The 19,468-nt window shown below is 44.6% G+C and overlaps 1 long non-coding RNA gene across 1 annotated transcript; it reads right to left on the bottom strand.

Annotated features, from left to right (window-relative positions):
• Positions 1-2,347: 2,347 nt before the first annotated feature.
• On the bottom strand, positions 2,348-11,669 carry LOC126992682 (uncharacterized). The gene is made up of 3 exons (XR_007746897.1): positions 11,153-11,669; positions 3,113-3,272; positions 2,348-2,903 (listed from the first exon to the last, which is right to left on the bottom strand). It is a non-coding gene; the product is annotated as an uncharacterized LOC126992682 (long non-coding RNA).
• Between the last annotated feature and the right edge of the window lie 7,799 nt (positions 11,670-19,468).

Genomic DNA, 19,468 nt, shown 5'->3' with positions numbered 1-19,468 from the left:
TCAGTATTTCCTCAAGTCCGTACAGCCAAGCTAAGATGGGGAAGACTAGTGAGTATTGGCCGGAGAGGAGGTTACCGTGCTGGAAATAACGACGGTCAAGATTTTAGAAGTGGGGCAGTTGTCAGGCGCGGCAAAGAGGTGTGGGTTAGAGGTGAACAACGTATGCTATGTGTGGGTACGAGAGGAAGTTAGAGGCTCAGGAATGCATAATACGTGCACTGAGGAGTGAGATGAGGAACTAAGGAAGAGGTTTGACAGTGCTCAGGAGAGGCAAGTCCTGGGGGCCGGCCTGGCAAGGGCGATGGACAAGGGAGAGGCAGGTGGGAGCACAGGTGCCTGATGGGGGGAAGCAAGGTGTGACATTCATGTATGGGTGAAAGGGAGGGTAACAATATGATTGAGCACATGCTACTTGAGTGATGTATAAGAGAGAAAAGAGGATTATGGTAACAGTTGTGACCGAATGGAATAGGATGTTGGAGAGGGATGTAAAAAGGTTAAATGCATGCAATATTATTTCAGCTGAGGTCATTTTCAAAGCAGACAATTGTTGTCATTCAGTAGATCATGTCATCCTTAATCATCAGAAATCATTTTCAAGACTCAATTCTGACCTGTCACATTGCGTAGATCTTAATTGTCATTCTTAGTCAGTTGAGGTCATCTTGAAGCCAACAATTCTTGTTTCATAGTTCAATTCTTGTCATTCTTTCTCTTTTTGTTCCTCAGGTATATTTTGGAAATTGATATCATATTTACTTCCATTTATTTAATTTTGGGAGCAGGCATTAAGGCCAGGTTACCTTATATTTAGTTTAATTAGGTCAGATCAGGTTAGGTTAGATTTAATTTGATTAGGGTAGTTAGTTTTAATTGTGATCAATGAATGTGTAATATGCTTCAGTTATATAATGTGCACTCGCCATTGCCAATGGAGCTTGGGAATAATAACACATGACTTAGTCATTCACTTTTTTTTTTATTGGATTAACCCGCAGCTTGGGTAGATATTACAGCTTGATGTAGCACGTAACAGCTAATACAGCACAACAAATAACTAATTACTGAGAAATCATATATATAGGAAGGTAGTTGGTGTGGAAGAGAAATGGCTACTAACTCTGCCCTGTGCACAGGGGGTGATAAGTGGTGCCACAAAGAGATGCTCAGGGCTGAGAAATGTAAATCAAGTAGGGGTGCATTATAGGTGCCCAGTTTGTGAAAGAGGGGACAGGAAACAGAGGAAATAGGTAACTGGAATTGTGTGGCAAAGCAGAAGGGAGGAAAGGACCTGCAGAAGCCACTCCCTCAACAGACTATTGGAAATGGTTTGACTATAGTAAGTCTGCTGGTCAACAGAAAAATATTCTTAATGTCGTGCCTGGCATGGGCACTCCTTAATAATGTTGGTTAATTATACCTCAAAGTAGAATTAATTGTTGATCACTTAAACCAGAGAGTAAAATTAGTAGTTTATTTACCAAGTCTTATAAGGCACCGTTATCGCACAGGATTATCATCTGCCAAATAATATGGGAAGCGTGACTTTAAGAATATTACTTAAGGTAAATATATTTGTTTAGAGATTCTGATGATGAACTAAGGGTCAAGGGACAGGATTCAGCCATACAAGACTAAATTGTCGCTCATAACACTTAGAACTTAGTCTAATTATAAACTAACATGTAAACACAAGAAACAAGTAACACCAACACACAAACAAAACCTATCAAGTGTTCCCACTAACATGTGGTAAAAAACCTGCTCATTCAGTCTAACACCACTCATCAACTTAATTAAGCCTTACTACAACTACTGAGTGTTTGCACTCCACCGTGGTTACCCCTGATAATGATACACACACCATTTGTCCTTTTCCCTCTTTCCTCCTCCTGCACACAACCCCCAGGGCATGCTGGCTTGGGTCCCGACAGCAGTCAGCCAGCCTACTATCAGACAGACTTACTTCGACACCTCTGTATGGGGCGATACCTCGTATAAGAGTCCTTAAATATAATATTATAGCCTAGGTATATTGATCACTTCTATGTATGTGAGGCCGGTTATGCTATATGAAACAACAAGTTGGAGAGGATGACATGGAGCCAAGAGTGCAGAATGCTGAGATACATGGGGCATGTGAGATGGACAAGTAGGGTACCAAACTAGGTGATAAGAATGTGTGGTGTGGAGGTGGTGCCCCTCTTGATCAAAGACGCTGAAGTTAGGGTTGACTGAAGATCTGCTGGGCAGCATGTTGGTAACCCTCTGCCACTTGTCAATGGTTGAAAACTCTCAGCGTCTTGCGGTGTGGAGTCGAGTCCTCTGGATCACATACACACACTGACCACTCGGCCACCGGTGCACCATACGCAATCTGCAGGTGTAAGCTGATATTAATTAAATATTAATAATAATCGCCATAAAATTGTGATCAAGAATGCTGAACATGTGGCCATTATGATTTCTTGTTTTGTTCTTATGCCTCCGACTGTGAGTTGTGCACATTTACATTTGAAAGTAATCTATTACTAACTGCAAGGTCTACATATATGCCTACCTATACTCAGGAAAAGAAGTTTCTAATAATTTCCTGCCTGACAACTTGACCAGGAATCAGTCTGCTGTTTCTCACAGGCTGAACTGGTACTTCTTCTGCAGCGATCCACTCAGTAGTTGTGCAGGAGCATACAAGAAGTCGCAATCTTCATAGTCTTCTTGGGGTCATGCTGCAAACTTCCTCCTGACTTATGTAGGCACCTGCACCTTGACTTGAGGATCCCAAAGGTCCGTTCGACAACTCATCTTGTCCTGTGATGACTTGTTGTATCATTCCTCCCCAGGCGTTGTCGGGCGTGCAACTGGGGTCATCAGGAATGGCTCCATAGGATACGCACTGTCTCCTGTGAAGTTGAAAATTCATTAATCCATTATTTATCATTATGAAATGCATGAAAACTATCTTAAAAATTCTATTAATAACTATTGTTGTGGTTGACATCTTTATCTCATGACTGGCCTTTTCACAAAGTACCCGAGTTACTTTATCAATGGCCCTTGATTGGTCATTTCCAACACCGTTTCCAATAACACCTTGAAAGCTGCCACTCACAAAAACCTTAGTGTAGCCAGAACCTGGGTGTGTGTTGGGAGTGCATGTGCCCTCCTGGTTCTCCTTTCCAGGTGGGGGTGCAACTCATCACAGAGCCTGATGATTTCCTGACGGGGGAATCTATACACCTGCATGTGACTGGGTGTGTTGGCAACCACTGCTGTGAAGGAAAGGAACAGTGACTGGGTGTGTTAGCAACCACTGCTGTGAAGGAAAGGAACAGTGACTGGGTGTGTTGGCAACCACTGCTGTGAAGGAAAGGAACAGTAACTGGACGTGTTCAGGGGGTCAGTATGAGGTGTTTGGTTCATGTTCATTTCATGTATCCATGTATCCCGACACGCTGGCATGGTCTCGTCCACCCACTTGTCCCGCCAAGACAGACGTCCATCCCTTGGTTAATCTCGCCCACCTGAGGGTGGCCGGCACGCCCAGTTTGAAGAGCACTGCTCTGTGCACTTTTCAATTGTATTCTCTCCCTGATGTCCTTTTAATGGTGTCTGTTCTCTGGTGTGGTTCTGCCACTTCTTGGTTTTCAGTTTCCCTTTTCCTGAAGGTCTTTACAAGGTGCTTTTCAGCTGCCTGCTTCACGGTGCCTCCAAAATGTTGAAGGCAGTTAATTCATTACTCTGGGTCTATTTTGACCCAGTTTATTTGGTATAGTTTTCACAATATTGTGGTTGACAACTTGTAGCTGATATGCTTTGTTATACATTCTAGGAATTTGCAGCTGCTTTTTTTATTTTGAATCATGTTTGTATGAGGATGTGATCTTTGTCCCCACAGCCCCGCCAGTGCTGTGCAGAAGTGAGGGTCTGAGGCGGTGCTGTGCTCAGCGCTCCCTGCATCTTTGCTGCCGCTGATCTCTGTTGCAGTGGAGGCTGCAAGGCAGGGCACCAGCCTGAGTGGCCGGGACCAGCAGGAGCAGACTGTCTGTGGTGTGAGGATCAGGGGTGATCAGGAGAGCCACCTCACCACCACCACCACCTTGCTGCTTGCATCTCCAGCCATAAAGGAAAGGAAAAGTTTGAGTGCAAGAAGACTTGAGACTGAGAGCAGGTCCACTAGACAGCCTTGCACACACTGGTAACCATGAGTGCCAAGAGTGTGGGAAAAGACTCCCTGGGAAGGGTAACCTCACCAAGTACACCCACACACTCTAGAGGAAGACCTCATGAATGCCATGAGTGTGGCAAAAAGTTCAGAAGGAAAAGGGACCTCAACACACATACCCTTACACACACTGGTGAAAGACCTCATGAATGCCGTGAGTGTGACAAAAAGTTCAGTCAGAAGGGTCACCTCAACACACACACCCTTACACACACTGGTGAAAAACCTCATGAATGCCATGAGTGTGGCAAAAAGTTCAGTCAGAAGAGTAACCTCAAGAAACACACCCTTACACACACTGGTGAAAGACCTCATGAATGCCGTGAGTGTGGCAAAAAGTTCACTTGTAAGCGTAACCTCAACACACACACCCTTATACACACTGGTGAAAGACCTCATGAATGCCGTGAGTGTGGCAAAAAGTTCAATCAAAAGAGTGGCCTCAACAGACACACCCTTAGACACAGTGGTGAAAGACCTCATGAATGCCAAGAGTGTGGCAAAAAGTTCAGTAAGAAGAGTGACCTCAAGAAACACACCCTTACACACAATGGTGAAAGACCTCATGAATGCCAAGAGTGTGGCAGAAAGTTCAGTGATAAGAGTAACCTCAACGCACACACCCTTACACACACTGGTGAAAGACCTCATGAATGCCGTGAGTGTGGCAAAAAGTTTATTCAGAAGAGTAACCTCGACAGACACACCCTTACACACACTGATGAAAGACCTCATGAATGCCGTGAGTGTGGCAAAAAGTTCAGAGCCAAGAGTGACCTGAACACACACACTTTTATACACACTGGTGAAAGACCTCATGAATGCCAAGAGTGTGGCAAGAGGTTCATTTCTATGTCTGTGTTGAACATGCACATCTTCAGACACTCTGGCCTGAGAGAGTTCAAGTGTGATGTTTGTAAGAAACATTTCAAGACCAAGCCGGATATTGCCCGGCACATGAAGATCCACTTCCCCTGAGGTGTTGTGTTGTGCTGCTGTAAGTGTTATGCACAGAACTTTCCATATCACTCAAGAATCACGTGACAGTACAATTCTGTATAGCTTGCACTTCTCTCTGCCATCAGTGGTCAGTTACAGGCTGGCAGCCACGACATCCACACGTTTGTCACTCGTCTCGTCCGCGGCTTGTATACACCGTTCGTGTTGTGCTTCACAGATAAATATATTGTGGACTAAAAACATGGACCTTTTCTTACACTCAACCAAAGTAATGTATGTGGTGGGGGGCAGCGTTTGGTAGCCCATCCTGGTTCTGACGACAGGCCTGACCAAACAGCTGTTTTCCTCGATGCATCTGCATAAGGTAAGCCTGCCGCCCATGGCAGGTTTGCCTTGTGCAGACGCATAGGGGGGAATTACACGGCTCAGGGCTGGACGCTGCGGAACACCTAGCCTCTGGCCTTGCCGTCACTTCTTAATGGGGCACAGGGAACTTGGTGACCTTCAGTGCCTCAAAAACTCAATTTCTCCAGACATCTTTCCCCTGTTCTTCAACAACACTCAGCCGTCCCCATCACCCCGGGACGCAGGGCCAGTGTGTCACCAGGGTTACCCCAGCGTGCCTTTCCCAGGTGTCCCCAGGTACCCATTTATCAACCAGCCCGAAAGGAAGGATGAACAGCTGGGTGGACTGCACGCCGACTGCCCGGGCCGGGGTTCAAACCCAGACCACGCTAACCACTGCACCACGGACACGTAATGATGGAACTCATTGCTTATAATATACCGAAGAGAGAGAGAGAGAGAGTATATTTGTCTGTGTTTCTTTCATTTTTTTCATGGTTCCCTTCTTTTCTTCAGTTACTCTTTTCCTATCTTTATCTCACACTGTTTTGTTTCATGTGTTATTTCTCTAATTTGTTTATTAATCTCTCCATCTTCATCTCTTTACTTTCTCTTTGAAGCTTGCCATCTCATTCTTTCTTTCATTTGATTCTCTCTCTCTCTCTCTCTCTCTCTCTCTCTCTCTCTCTCTCTCTCTCTCTCTCTCTCTCTCTCTCTCTCTCTCTCTCTCTCTCTCTCTCTCATTCTTTCTCTCTCCAACATTCTCTCATTCTCTCTGACATTCTTTTTCTCACATTCTCTCAATCTCATTCTCATTCTCTCTCAGTCTCTCTGTTTCTCATTCTCATTATCATTCTCCCTCATTTCATTCTCCCTCATTTTCATTTTCTCTCAATCTCATTCTTATTCCCTCTCTCCCATTCTGCCATGTCCATTCCCTCTCTCATTCTCTCATTTTTATTCTGTGTATGGCCCGTCAAGCACTGCGCCGACTTTGAACTGAGGTAATAAAACATAATTTTACCTATTTAGGAAGAGGATTCAACTGCTTTTTAATGTAACAATGCCTTGCTGCCTAGCCTTCGGCTGTAGCAACATGCCACAGAGGGGATACAAAGTTTATAATTTAACTGCAAGGCCTAATTTATAAGGTTGCACAGTCTTCATTTTCATGGGTACCATGTCATTATAATATGTTGAAGACATTTTCATACAGTATTCTCTAAACGTATTTTGACCCTCAAGCAAAATGAAACATTTACATGGCTTTAGTATTTTACTGTATTATTTTTCAATCAAAAATTATAAGTATTTCAATTAAATCAAATTACATTAAATGTTATTGAACTCATTGATAACTCATCTTCACAATACCTTGGAATCGCACAGAAAATTTATTGCAGCAACTACATTCTAGTGTGTGTGTGTGTGTGTGTTAACACAATAAAGAGAGCAGTACGGTGAGTAATGGAATCAGGGCCCCTCCACCCTCAGATAATTAGTTTACACTAATTTTTCACTCCATATGCTAAAGTTTTCTGCAAGCAGGTAACGGAAAGGAAGCAAAGTGCCTTTGCATTGATGGAGCTTGGGTAGTGTGTCAGCCACGTGGCCCATGACAAGTTTACCGTTTACCGTTGATGAGGTTTCGGGCCCCGGTCCGCCGCCGTGGCAGCGCTCCACAGGGCCGCTAACATTATAACAGTAATATTAGCACCTAAAGTTGTCCTCAATCCTCATATTTGTTAAGTCGTAGGATTTAGTGAATGAGTGAGTCCAGCACTTTCTTGAAGATTGCCAGACTGTCACTGTTCTTAACATCCCGGGTAACTCATTATAGAGCCGCGGGGCACTCTTCTCAAATGCTCTGAAACCCAATTCCAGGTTGACCCTGGGCTCATGGAGTCTATACCGTCCTGTACTGTGTCTCACTGACATGGTGGTGTCCAAATGAAAATCCTGTAGTATATTTCTCAAATAACAAGGTTTACCAAGTCGCGTTGCTTGATAAGTCAAGACACATTTTGTAAACTATTCGTGCCTTAATGGGTAGCCAATGCAAGTCTATAAGTGCAGGTGTTATTCTCTCAGGGGGGGGCAGACCCTTTATTAGCCTTGCAGCTCTGTTCATAACAAGTTGTAGTTTCTTCAGCAGATATTTAGGAAGGCCATAATAAAGTGAGTTACAATAATCCAGCTTACTAGTTACATGATTATATATAAGCATCTTCATAGTCTTATCATCCAGGTATTTCTTGACAAATGCAATATTTCTCAGATGGTAGCCTGCCATTCTCACCACCTGATTGATCTGTTCTTTGAATGATAGAGTGCAGTCAAGTATCACACCTATTTGCACACAGTAAGTTCTGTTCTTAAGGTAACTCCTCAGATAATCCAGCGCGCCACCCTCAATTCCAATATTCTTACAACCCTGAAGCAATAGACTGTGCTCCACCGTGTCAAACGCAGCACTCAAGTCTAACAAAATCAGAACACCACACTTCCCTTCATCCATGAGTACAAGCAAATTGTTTACCACAGAACAGAGAGTAGTTTAAGTTGAGTAAAGCCTTTTGTAGGCAGATTGATTGTCCGGTAAAGCCTGCACCACTAGCAAATGCTTCATTAGCTGATTTAAGATCACATTTTCAAGTATCTTAGATAGAAACGTCAAGTTGGATACTGGTCTAAAGGAACTTAAACACTGTGGGTCCAGTTTGCCTTTAACGATAGGTTTCACGATCGCCGCTTTCTCACTCTCAGGGAAAGTCTTGTTTTCAATACTAGTGTTAACCATCACAGTCATAACATTTAAGAAATCACTAAAGTTTTCACTCTTAATGATGTCACTTATCGGCAAGGGATCGTTATCACAGTACGTCAGGTTCACCTGTGTATGATAGTTTTCACCACAGCCACATCCACTTGTTGAAAGCTTGATAACTTTATTTCAGGGACTGGAGTTTCCACAGCGGATCCATGGTAACCGTCGCCTCTAAAGTTCATGATAACTCTCAATTTTCTTGTCAAAAAAGTCTAAAAACTTATTTGCCAGCACTTCATCCGAGAAACCATCTGGAAGCTTGTTAAGCTTTCTGTTTCCAGTCAAACTGTCAAGCACCTTATATAATTTATTGATGTCAGGCCCTGCCTCCACAACCTTATTCCGATAGTATTCTCTTTTCCGTTTTATCACAAGCCGATTTTCTTGTTTCTTGCCTCCTGGTATGCTCTTTTTGCCTCATCTGTTTCTTGCCTCCTGGTATGCTCTTTTTGCCTCATCTGTTTCTTGCCTCCTGGTATGCTCTTTTTGCCTCATCTGTTTCTTGCCTCCTGGTATGCTCTTTTTGCCTCATCTGTTTCTTGCCTCCTGGTATGCTCTTTTTGCCTCATCTGTTTCTTGCCTCCTGGTATGCTCTTTTTGCCTCATCTGTTTCTTGCCTCCTGGTATGCTCTTTTTGCCTCATCTGTTTCTTGCCTCCTGGTATGCTCTTTTTGCCTCATCTGTTTCTTGCCTCCTGGTATGCTCTTTTTGCCTCATCTGTTTCTTGCCTCCTGGTATGCTCTTTTTGCCTCATCTGTTTCTTGCCTCCTGGTATGCTCTTCTTGCCTCATCTGTTTTTTGCCTACGCCACAGTCTTTCTTTTTTCTTCTTCTCTCTTTTGCCCTGATATTTCTGCATTAAACCAAGGTGCATGATCTCTCAACATTATCTCCTTTTCAATCAGAGGACAGAGGCTGTTATACTCATCTTTAGCTAAATCATTATATAGCTTAACCAGCCAGGTAGCACAATTTCCACGTAACACCGAGCCATGTTCACAGATTTCACGACATTTAATAGTAATTTCCTGTATTACAGAGTTAATCAATATTTCTGGTTGAAATTTTTTTCGCAATCTGAACGTAATTTTTTTCCTCTGCACTGCTTCCCTCACGTATGAAATTTCAAAGGTTACCAGTTTATGCACCGGGGATATACAACATATTTCATCGACACACACCCCTTGCACTAGATCACCGTCTATATCGCTGAAAACCAAGTCTAGCACATGACCCCCTAAAGAAGTCATCTCGTTCACTTTATTAATCAGGTTGAAACTGTCCATCATCTCAGCGAAGGCCATGGCAGAAGAATTTTCAAGATCATCAATCCATAGATTAAAGTCACCACAGATGAACACATTTGCACTCACCATATCCACAGACTCCAAAAATGTGCGAAATTCATCAATAAAGACCTCTGCTCCTGTATCTAGAGGTCGATACACCACAATAAATGTGCATTTCCTTCTATCAATTTCACAGATGACTTGCACTAATTCAAAAGTATCCCACCTTTCTGATGCTTTTCTCTGAATCTTCTTAAAAGAATTCGAAAGAAAGATCCCAACACCACCACCCCTTCTTGTCTCCCTCGGAACATGTAGAAAGGTACGAGTTACTGCATGGCGTCATCCAGGGTTGGAGTAATTACAATTCAAAATCTTAATTACAATTACAATTACATTATTAAAACTTTAAATTGCAATTATAATTACAATTACTCATGTGAAGTTCAATTACAGTTACAATTACAATTATACAAGAGACAGTCAATTATAATTACAATTATAATTACTCAGTGTCCAACAGTAAGCTTTGGTTGAAAAGAAAAACACTAGCATCGTGCTGTTGTCATTTATTGAAAAGAGAGAGAGAGAGAGAGAGAGAGAGAGAGAGAGAGAGAGAGAGCGAGAGAGAGAGGTGGATGTAGGCTAAACGGGTAGGCAGAGGGGGAGGAGAAGGGAGTGGTGCTATACATACAGACAGATAAACAGGATGGGCGGGAAGAGAAATGGAGAGAGGGAATAGTGTGAGGGCAAAGGATGAAGAGAGGGTGTGGGTCGAAAGGAGAAGAGAGGGAGGGACATAATGACACACACAGACAGAAGAACAAGAAAGAGAACATCCCAGAAGGAGAATGGAATGACAGACAGACAGACAGACAGAGAGAACGTCGAAGAAATGAGGGGGTAGGTAGGAGACAGAATGACAGACAGACAGACAGACAGAGAGAACGTCGAAGAAATGAGGGGGTAGGTAGGAGACAGAATGACAGACAGACAGACAGACAAAGAGAGGGGCAGATAGACAAAGAAAGATAGTATGTAGTATGGTAGTATCATATCCTACTACTCACCACTATCAATAAAATATGCCTTCTACTATCACAGTCATAATACTTGTCACCATTATTATTAATATTACTATCACCAGCATCACCAGATCACCAATTCAGCATCATCAATTTTTTTCATAATTATTTCCCTGTTAGTGCTATATGATCGTCATCATTATTTTTTTTAACATTACCATCTTGCTATTACTTTCACCATCATTACCACCACTTTACTGTACTACTAGACTACTACTTTCCTATCAGCACAAGCCTACACCTACAGCGATTAACTTTCCAACAAATTAGCCTATTTCTATGACACTGGTCACCATCACCACTAATCACTATTACATCATTTCATCATGACATCATCCAATGAACTATCATCACCATCTCAGCTACTACAGTCATCATCATCATTCATCAGGGAACAGATTACTATACAATGTCTTTCTTACCTTTACAATAGAAAGTCAAGAGGAGGACTTTGCCGTATGACGGTCTAGGAAGCAATGAAATATGTCCCAGTCCACCAAACAGGGAAAAGTGGACGCGTCTGATTCTCGTATAATACGTAGGTTGTCCAGTAAGGGTTGCCATACTTCATCATATACAGTATTTACATATTTGCCACCATAGCAGTAAAAACAAGGATTATCAGAATTTTAGTATGACTTACTTTTTTCGCAATTACAATTAAATTACAATTACTTTATAATGTAATTAATTATAATTACAATTACTTCATTAAGTTCTACATCCAATTACAATTACATACTTTAATGTAATTAATTACATTCTAATTAAATTACAATTACAATTACTCCAACCCTGGCGTCATCTCACGAATCTTGGCGACGTCGTAGTCATTTAGCCATGTTTCAGTTACCGCTAAAATGTCAAGATCCTTTTCTTTGATGAAATCACGGATATCTAGAGTTTTATTTCCCACAGACTGAACATTTAGCAGACCACATTTTATCTTTGTATCTGAGGAACTCGTAGCCATGATCAGTTATGTTACGAATTCTCTCAATTTCAGTCTGAAAAACTACACAACACTGGTTAGAAAAACTACACAACACCGGTTATTCGCCGAGTGATTGACTTCAGGCTTCTTGTACCTCACACAATTTATATATTTGCTCTCAGTCCCGGGGCAGTCTTTGGCTTTATGTTCTCCTGCACATTTATAACATACTGGGTTCTCACCATTGGCCTTGGCCGTGCATTTGGACTCAATATGACCATATCTCTGACAATGATAACATTATTGCATGGTATCTGTCTCTCACAGTATACACCACCCATTCAAGTTTTATTCTATCATGGTGCTTGTAGATTACCTCTCTAACAGTTGGATCACATTTCAGGATATAATGCGCTGTGCCACCGGCAGCAGGCTTACGAAAAATTTTCTCAATTTTCTCCTCAACTTGTGGAATCGAGTGTAGGAACTCATTTCTTTTAAGCAGTGTCTCAATTATCTTATCCCCAGTCTCCTCCTTGTGCACATTACAAATCATGATCTTTGGCCTCAGTTTTCCCACACTTTCAGTACTGACTTTCTCCACAGATTGCAATTTTTGGGCCGCCTCATTCCTCATATTCTCATCATCAAAGTTCATTATAATATTACCTCCAATAGTGAATCTTGAATCAGTAATCTGAATGTCACGTAATGCTTCAGAAACTTCACCTTTCAACTCTGTAGCCTTTTTATCTTGTTCAGAGGCCTTGACAACAAGTTCTTCATAACTTTCTTCTTACGTTTGATGACCTCAGCCCAAGTTGCATCTGCTGACTCCACATGCTCGGCTCGCTGCAACACGTCCGCCACATCCTGCGCCACCCTAAGTCTATATACACCAAGTCAAGTCATACGCAGGTTTGTGGGAGGAGACACGGCCGAGGCGTGGTTTATGCGTGACACTGCTTGGAGCCAAACTAGAGAACGTAGAAACAGGGATTTAGAGAAAACGAGGAAAGGCGGACTAATTTAAATCAATCACTTCATCATGCCCTCCCTCACACCCCACACCGCCGTTTGTAGGCATTGGCATTACAGTCACGCAATAGCATAATAAAAAGACATATTTGTTCGTCAGCGGCTTGCCTGAACGCGCTGTGAAAGAAGGCGAGAATGCACATCCAGAGTGCACACACGGCCGCAATTTTAGTCACCCCTGAACTGGCGGGTATTTTTTTTTTTTTAGCTCCAAGTGACGTCATCCCGCTGCTCCGCCCCAAAACCGCCTCCTGCGCGTACCGGTCGCAGTTTTGATGCAGAGTGACTTGACTTGGTATATAGACTTAGGCGCCACCTCCCCCAGCTCCTCCTTCACGCTGACCGCTCGTGACTAAACTTCTTGTTTCACTTCTGATATTTCCTTAGACAATTCCAGCTTGAATTCTTCCATTTTTTCCACAATTTTGGTAGCCAGAGATGCTTTATGAAGGCATGGGTTGCAAATCCAATTTACTTTAGATATATTCTCCGACTTAATTCCAGGCAGATGAGCACACCAGATGACACCACTTAATTAGGGCACAGACAGCACCCTGTCCACTTGTCGCCTGTGGGATCCGCACAAACGTAACAGAACTCCACCGAGTTCTTGGCTCGGCCAGCCATGTCGACTCAGCGCTTTCGCAAGCAAGGCGCAGCACCTCCGACCCACGCGGCGACTCACTACTCACTCCATTCAGATGCAGGACAAACAACATGCAACTAAAAGACAGAAACACACCGGCAAGAGGAAACCAAGTGCGACATGTGTGAAGCTGAAAACGAAGACCTGCGACACTTCCTGCTCTGGTGCCCGGCCTGTGCAGAGGAAAGGAAAAAGTGTGCGAGGCTGCAGCGGCCTTACGAGGAAGAAGAGGACGACACCATTGGAAAATTATTTGAAAATGAACACACCGAAGAAACAAAAGCAACAGTACACAAGTTTTGGACAATAAGAGAAAAAGGAATGAAAGAAAAGAGGAAAATAATGGGCCCAGACAGTAGATACAACAGGAAGTGTGCCGTTACAAAGGCGAAACTTCCGACCGATTACTACTGCTGTAAACACGCTGCTGCTGACTCCTGCTGCTGCCCCTGCTGACTCCTGCTGCTGCTGGTGGTGCTGACTCCTGCTGCTGCCCCTGCTGCTGCTGCCCCTGCTGACTCCTGCTGCTGCTGCCCCTGCTGACTCCTGCTGCTGCCCCTGCTGACTCCTGCTGCTGCTGCCCTGCTGACTCCGGCTGCTGCCCCTGCTGACTCCTGCTGCTGCCCCTGCTGACTCCTGCTGCTGCTGCCCCTGCTGACTCCTGCTGCTGCCCCTGCTGACTCCTGCTGCTGCTGCCCCTGCTGACTCCTGCTGCTGCCCCTGCTGACTCCTGCTGCTGCTGTCCCTGCTGACTCCTGCTGCTGCTGGTGGTGCTGACTCCTGCTGCTGCCCCTGCTGACTCCTGCTGCTGCTGGTGGTGCTGACTTCTGCTGCTGCCCCTGCTGACTCCTGCTGCTGCTGGTGGTGCTGACTCCTGCTGCTGCTGGTGGTGCTGACTCCTGCTGCTGCCCCTGCTGACTCCTGCTGCTGGTGGTGGTGCTGACTCCTGCTGCTGCTGGTGGTGCTGACTCCTGCTGCTGCCCCTGCTGACTCCTGCTGCTGCTGGTGGTGCTGACTCCCGCTGCTGCTGGTGCCGCCGTCACGGTCAGCACTCCACACAGCAGCCTCCGTCCAGTGGTGACCCCAAGACTCCGTGCCCGGGGCGAGGTGTGTGTGTGTGTGTGTGTGTGTGTGTGTGTGTGTGTGTGTGTGTGTGTGTGTGTGTGTGTGTGTGTGTGTGTGAAATGCCAGGATTTTGCTCTTTTCTCCACTCCCACACGGCCACTGAGTGTAACGAAATCTGAAAATTAATCCAGACAAGTAAAGGTTTGCCGGCGCCGGGGATCGACCCTGCGACCACCGTAACGTGAATTACATAGAAAATCAGACCACACAGACCCCATGGTCCAGACTAGGTGGTCTGTCCTTAAACCTAAGTGAATCTACACTAATCAGAGGGCTCCAAAACATTGCTTTTCTACTCTAGTTAATATTAAGTTCAAGGAAGTGGTCGAGCTTGTTTTTAAAGGAGTCAATCGTGTTACACTGGACCACTGACGGTGGGAGCTTATTCCATTCTCGCACTACAACATTGGTGTAGAAAAATTTGGTGCAGTCTGAATTTCCTTGTCTACATTTGAGTTTTATGCCATTGTTCCTCGTTCACAAAGTGTCATCGATCATAAACAATTTGGGGTAAAACTAGGGAACAACTACTTCTCCCCCTCCACCACCCCAGCCCCCCCTACCCCCCAAGACAAGCCTGGGGAACTGTGGGGAACCGGGGTTTGGGGGGGAAGCCAAAATCACTGAAAAATGGGCTTCTAAAATTTCCCTAGAAAAATCCCTAAATGAAGGAAAATTCCCTAATTTCGAAAGTAAGGAAAGCCCGAACTTTATAGCCTAACGGCCCCCCTCGCCCCCTGCTAACCAAAGGGGGCTGCGCCCCCCTCTGGCCCCCCCCCACATGTATGATGCGCCGGAAAATCGTGTTTATTTATTTATTTTTTTTATTTATTTTTTTATTTATTTATTTATTTTTTTTTTTTTTTGGTGGGGAGCATATTTAAACTACTCCAACCTAACTTTACGACCTACTAACGAGAGGGCTTCACCCCCTCGCAGTCTAAAATCTGTTAAGGGAGGCTGTTCCAGTCACGTATGGTGCGTGGAAAGTAGGAGTGCTTGTATGCGTCAGTGTTAGTGTGATATGTTTGGTATTCATGGATGTGTGTTACGAGTACGTTGACTGTTTGCGTTGTGTAAGTAAGTATGTGTGTCGTGCCGTTCATGGGTACTCCTTTAATTAAGTAAAGGTTCATTATACCTCAAAGTAGAATTAATAGTTGATCATTTAAACCAAATAGAAAAAATAGTACTGTGAAGGAAAGGAACAGTAACTGGGTGTGTTAGCAACCACTGCTGTGAAGGAAAGGAACAGTAACTGGGTGTGTTAGCAACCACTGCTGTGAAGGAAAGGAACAGTGACTGGGTGTGTTAGCAACCACTGCTGTGAAGGAAAGGAACAGTAACTGGGTGTGTTAGCAACCACTGCTGTAAAGGAAAGGAACAGTAACTGGGTGTGTTGGCAACCACTGCTGTGAAGGAAAGGAACAGTAACTGGGTGTGTTAGCAACCACTGCTGTGAAGGAAAGGAACAGTAACTGGGTGTGTTAGCAACCACTGCTGTGATGGAAAGGAACAGTGACTGGGTGTGTTAGCAACCACTGCTGTGAAGGAAAGGAACAGTAACTGGGTGTGTTAGCAACCACTGCTGTGAAGGAAAGGAACAGTGACTGGGTGTGTTAGCAACCACTGCTGTGAAGGAAAGGAACAGTAACTGGGTGTGTTAGCAACCACTGCTGTAAAGGAAAGGAACAGTGACTGGGTGTGTTAGCAACCACTGCTGTGAAGGAAAGGAACAGTAACTGGGTGTGTTAGCAACCACTGCTGTGAAGGAAAAAAACAGTAACTGGGTGTGTTAGCAACCACTGCTGTGAAGGAAAGGAGGCAAAACTCAAGAACAACCACTCCAAACCAATATTCGTAGTATCTTAGCACGTGAAAGAATTATTATTATAATGCATTTTCGTATACGTTTTACCTTGGGGAGGGGCCAGGGGGGCAAGCCTCTTTAATTATAGAGTTAGGTGGCTTGGATTTTCTAAGTCCATTGTTATTGTTTCACAAGCGCCTCTATGCACAGACTGAGCCTCATACCTGCCTTGCAGTGCACCCTACAAACTAGTTCCTAAGTCAGTAATATCCAAAATGCGCATGGATTATAACGATTTCGGACAAAAAAACGGTCTTTTAAGAGTTTTATGTTATTTTTTTCTCTATATTAAAGCAACTAATGCCACAGCTATTTGTATTTTCTAATACATTCGTAAAATGTTACTTCGCGAGGGTATCAGCGGCGGCACCTAACGGTGGGTTCCTGAAGTCAGTTGTTTTCAAGCCGCCATAACGGATGGAAGGCCCGACACTCACTCCCTCAAAATATCCGTCTACTTTACCTTTCGGTAAGTGTTAACTGAGTATTTAACCTCTTTATTGGTGTGCATGTAGGTTGACAAAAGGACCGATTACTATCCCAGTACCGGGTCCAACAAAGACGGGCGTGTCAAGTGTAACATATGGTGTGACAAGCACGTGTCAGAAAACAAACGGATATTGTTCAATGCGCGATACTTATAGTGGAATTTGAGTAAAATGGAGGCCAGGGTCACACGTAGCAGTCGGTAGGTCACTCCCGCGTCAGTTAACAGCAGGAGCGTCAGTTCGATCTGGATGACAGCTGTCACAAATCTGTTTTATTTTGTACCTTAAACTACTCTGTAAAAATGATCTAGCATCAACTTACAAGAAGTGGACGGGTTAACCGTCAGTATTGTACCATATGTAATTATGAAACATGAAATTTCCCCATAGTTGCTCGACTACGATTGGGGTGGTGAGTGGGGGTTCAACTTCGCTGACCATCCAAGTACCGCCCTACACTCGTCAACAGACCTGCTGCGGCTACTACGTTATATAGGAATAGATTACAAGAGTATACGTTAGAATTTCCTTTCTTTAAAGACTAGGGATTTTTCCCGATTTGGGGATTTTGTAGGGACATTTGAAAGCCCATTTTCAGTGATTTGGCCGCCACCAAAATCACTGTTCCTAAGGATTAATCGAGCTAACGACCACCAAAACCACAGCTCCTAAAGGGATTAATCGAGCTAACGCCACCGCGCAAAATAGCTCGCATTCATTACCTACCGTATGAAGCATCACTTGGTCTTCATATATTTTTTCTACAAACGTTTGGTTAGCGATGCGCTTGGTTAGCGATGAATGCAGCTTGGTTAGCGCTGGTATGCTTGGTTAGCGATAGTGCAGCTTGGTTAGCGATGAATGCGCTTGATTAGCGATGGTATGCTTGGTTAGCGATGGTGCGCTTGGTTGGCTGGTATGCTTGGTTAGCGATGGAACGCTTGGAAAGCGCTGGTATGCTTGGTTAGCGATGGAACGCTTGGTTAGCGATAATGCGGCAGTTAACGATGGTGCGCTTGGTTAGCGGTGGTATGCTTGGTTAGCGACTAGCCGCATGAGACCAGGTCCACTGCAGCGTGGTTATTTTTTTAGAACACGCAGCCCAACGGCTGTCATGCTGAGGGCCGGGTATAGCCCGGGCCTGTTCAGCCCGAGTCCCGGATGACCTTGTCACCGGCTCAGGGCTGTTTTGGGGTGGTTAGCGATGGTATGCTTGGTCAGTGATTAGCCCATGCATGTGAGTATAAGGTAGGGATTTTCCCTACTTTGGAGACTAGGGAATTTTTCCTGATTTAGGGATTTTTCTAGGGAAATTTTGGAAGGCCATTTTTCAGTGATATGGGCTCCCCCCCCCCCCAATACCCCGGTTCCCCACAGTTCCCCAGGCTTGTCTTGGGGGACTGGGGAACTGAAATGGTGGAGGGTGTGTGATTCTTAAGATTTACCGGAAAGGAACAGTAACTGGGTGTGTTGGCAACCACTGCTGTGAAGGAAAGGAACATTAACTGGGTGTGTTGGCAACCACTGCTGTGAAGGAAAGGAACAGTAACTGGGTGTGTTGGCAACCACTGCTGCGAAGTAAAGGAACATTAACTGGACGTGTTCAGGGGGTCAGTATGAAGTGTTTGGCTCATGTTCATTTCATGTATCCATGTATCCCGACACGCTGGCATGGTCTCGTCCACCCACTTGTCCCGCCAAAACAGCCGTTCATCCCTTGGTTAATCTCGCCCACCTGAGGGTGGCCGGCACGCCCAGTTTGAAGAGCACTGCTCTGTGCACTTTTCAGTTGTATTCTCTCCCTGATGTCCTTTTTATGGTATCTGTTCTCTGGTGTGGTTCTGCCCCTTCTTGGTTTTCAGTTTCCCTTTTCCTGAAGGTCTTTACAAGGTGCTTTTCAGCTGCCTGCTACACGGTGCCTCCAAAATGTTGAAGGCAGTTAATTCATTACTCTGGGTCTATTTTGACCCAGTTTATTTGGTGTAGTTTTCACAATATTGTGGTTGACAGCTAGTAACTGATATTCTTTGTTATGCATTTTAGTAATTTGCAGCTGCTTTTTTATTTGAATCATGTTTGTATGAGGATGTGATCTTTGTCCCCACAGCCCCGCCGGTGCTGTGCAGAAGTGAGGGTCTGAGGCGGTGCTGTGCTCAGCGCTCCCTGCATCTTTGCTGCCGCTGATCTCTGTTGCAGTGGAGGCTGCAAGGCAGGGCACCAGCCTGAGTGCCCGGGACCAGCAGGAGCAGACTGTCCGTGGTGTAAGGATCAGGGGTGATCAGGAGAGCCACCACGACCACCACCACCACCACCTTGCTGCTGGCATCTCCAGCCATAAAGGAAAGGGAAAGTTTGAGTGTAGGAAGACTTGAGACAGCAGGTCCACTAGACACAGCCTTGTACACACCCATGAAGAAAACCATGACTGCCAAGAGTGTGGGAAAAGACTCCCTGGGAAGGGTGACCTCACCAAGTACACCCACACACTCTAGAGGAAGACCTCATGAATGCCGTGAGTGTGGCAAAAAGTTCAGTCGGAAGAGGGACTTCAACACACACACCCTTACACACACTGGTGAAAGACCTCATGAATGCCATGAGTGTGGTAAAATGTTCAGTAGGAAGTGTGACCTCAAG

This window comes from Eriocheir sinensis, unplaced genomic scaffold (genome assembly GCF_024679095.1).
Source record: "Eriocheir sinensis breed Jianghai 21 unplaced genomic scaffold, ASM2467909v1 Scaffold5, whole genome shotgun sequence".
Lineage (NCBI taxonomy): Eukaryota > Metazoa > Arthropoda > Malacostraca > Decapoda > Varunidae > Eriocheir > Eriocheir sinensis.
Note: the sequence above shows the minus strand (reverse complement) of the source record. Positions and strands in the feature narration are given on the sequence as shown.